Source organism: Lygodium microphyllum, chromosome 11 (assembly GCF_053477565.2).
Source record: "Lygodium microphyllum isolate KBCC chromosome 11, Lygodium_microphyllum_v1.1.10, whole genome shotgun sequence".
NCBI classification, from domain to species: domain Eukaryota; kingdom Viridiplantae; phylum Streptophyta; class Polypodiopsida; order Schizaeales; family Lygodiaceae; genus Lygodium; species Lygodium microphyllum.
In genome coordinates this window covers 146,450,999-146,454,111 of record NC_141145.1, presented here as the reverse complement: position 1 = coordinate 146,454,111, position 3,113 = coordinate 146,450,999, and positions in this window count along the sequence as shown.

Here is a 3,113-nt window from a genome sequence, read left to right as displayed (position 1 = left end):
CCTCGAATAGAGTAGAATCCAAATTCAGCAACTTAACGATCCATTGGTTCATTCATATTCTTCTTCACAGAGTCCTATTGTACATCCAGTTCGTTCTTTGTCCCCTGTGGACTTGGCAATTTTCCAACGACAAGCCACGTTATGCCCTTTGTTCCAAGCTAAAGTGAAAAGGCTTTAGCCCAGGATGGACTTATTATGGTCTTCATTTGAACAATTTCAGGAGTATGTTCCTCCTAATCATTCCTTTTTTGTCCACTATCAGCTCTGCAGAAGTTGGCTTCTATATTAAGCTCTCAATGATGGATCTACCTCTTCCAAAGGATGGTTGGAGTGGAGCATGGTCTTTTGACTTGCTGACAAAAGTAGTCCATATGGTCTTTGAAGACTCTGTGACTTTGGATACAATGCTAATGTTATAAGATCCGAGATACATGCGCGACTTTCTTATATACTTAAAATATATATGGTGAATATTATGTTAGCATAGATGGAGAATAGATGAGAGAAAAGAAAGATGTATAGAGAGAGAGAGAGAGAGAGAGAGAGAGAGAGAGAGAGAGAGAGAGAGAGAGAGAGAGAGAGAGAGAGAGAGAAATTGGCACCACACTAAGGATTGGAAGATGGGCCAGCCCCCCCCCTTGTGGAGTTATATTATTGACAAGGAGCAAGCTCCTCCATTACACATAAGCTAGTTCTTACTTGTAGGTCTTGGAAATAAGATCATGGTTTCTTGCATGGTATACAACTAGATAATACTTGCACAACTTGGAAGTTGGCACCTTTTGATCCTTCTCGAGTCTCCTTCTCTCCTACATAATATGTGTAGGGCTCTCCTCTTGGTGCTTGATTTCAGTAGAGCTTCCATAGCACTTGCACCTTCTCTTCTCATCTTGGAACTTGATTTTAGCAGAGCTTCCGTAGCACTTGTACCTTCTCTTCTCTTCTTGGAACTTGACTTCAGCAGTAGAGCTTCCATAGCACTTGATTTCAGCAGAGCTTCCCCAGCACTTGCACCTTCTCTTATCCTTTTGAAACTTGATTTCAGTAGAGCTTCCACACCACTTGCACCTTCTCTTCTCCTCTTGGAACTTGGTTTCAGCAGAGCTTCCGCGGCACTTGATTTCAGCAGAGCTTCCGCAGCACTTGCACCTTCTCTTCTCCTCTTGGATGCATGCAAAGTGATGCTTCCTTTTCCTCTCTCACACCCAAGGAGAGCCTCCTCTTTTATAGGCTTTCAAGAGCTTCCCTTATTGGAGAGAGACTTGAGTTTATCTTCATGCAAGATGTGGTTGTTCTAGGACTTACTCTGGAGCACTAATTTCGAGATGTCTCTCTGTGCATTGTTTGGATGAAAAAACGTCCAACACAAAAGTTGTAGATCTCATTGTTTTCGATAACCCAAACAGTCCATTTTTAGAGATCATCTTTCTATCGCAATATATTTTAAAAATGGATTCACCATGCCTTTTTTAAAAAGAGCAACTTCTCAAACTGTACTCTTAACTTGTGGTCCATGCAACCACCTTAAGGAGAGTTCATTAAATTGCCTTAGGCCTCAACCTTAAGATTGACTTCCACACAAAAGCTTGTGTAATATTTTAGACCTTAGAAAGAGAAAATCACTTCTCTCCTCACTTCCAGAGGATCATGTCTCGTCTTTCTTAGTGAGAGCTTAGTGAGAGAATTACCTCTCTTTTCTTTCTTAATGAAAGAAAAGACCTTAAACCTTGACTTGTAAGGGAGAGGATGATCCCAAATGAATGCAATGCTCATTACACACAAGTAAACATTCCCAGGCATCCCCAGATGCACACATAAATATATATACACAATGCTAATGCACTTCTTCTTCTTAGAACTTAATCCATCTTCATTTATGTGTAACTCCTTGGTTCTTGTGTACACTCTTACACTTGGCAAACACTTCTTTCCCCCTTCATAACTTGTACTGCCTGTATCAGATATCCCTGTCGCAATGCTCTGATCACTCCATTAAGTAATGCACTAGGAATATTGGTCTCTAAATGGTCTCATGGCCATGCTAGATAATCATTAACACTTAAAGAAAAGTGAGTCAATTTATTGACATGAATTTATTAAATAGAGAATGCGTAATAAGCAATCAATTTAGTGACATCCCTCTGGCTTCTAAACAATTGACCTCAATTGTAGAGGGGATACATAGTCCTTAAGAAGATCTAGAAAGTCTTGTAGTTCTCTCTCAGTCTCATAAATTGAGCGTCTAATGGGGGATAATTCTTAAACTTAACCAGATACTTTTGTAATACCTTACCTGATCTTAGAGTATTCTCCTGATGGTGTAAAATTCTTTCAAGCACAAGGAACTTTTCTTTTTCTTCCATGTTAGGTAAATCTTCCTTGATTGGTTCCATTGGAGGTTCTCCAATATAGGGACGCAGCAAACTTATATGGAAAGCATTATGAATGTTCCAATGACTTGGTAGATCCAAACAAAAAGTCACATCGTTTATCTTATCTATGATCTTGAAAGGGCCATAATAGCGATTAGAAAGCTTAACCACTTTACCCTTTTGACCTTTCTACTTCTTCAAGAGAGCCTTCTCAAACTTAAGAAGAACATGTTGTCCCAAATTGAGATCTAATACTTATTAGCTTTGCATTTTTGCTTCTCTTGTGTTCTTTGGATAGCAACTTTTACTTGAGTGAAAGCTGTATCAATGTCTCTAACAAACTCATATGTTGCAAAGATCTTGTCCTTCATAAGAAGGATGGGTGGTAAATGAGGCTTACCATAGATGATCTCAAAGGGTGCGTTACTAGTATTAGAGTGCACAGTATTATTGTATGCAAACTCTACTAAAGAAAAATGATTTTCCCATTCTCTTTGATTATCAGAGACATAGGATTTCAAAAGGTCTAGAACAATAGAATTAGAACAATAGAATTAGCACTTTCATTGTGCCCATCCGTTTGAGGATGATAAGAGGATGAAAACTTTAACTTTGTCCCGAGGTTCTTGAAGAGAGCTTACCGAAAGAGGCTGGTCATGCGGGGATCTTGATCACTTATAATGGACTTAGGCATGCCTTGATGTTTGAAAATATGAGCGATGAATAGCTTAGCCATATGAT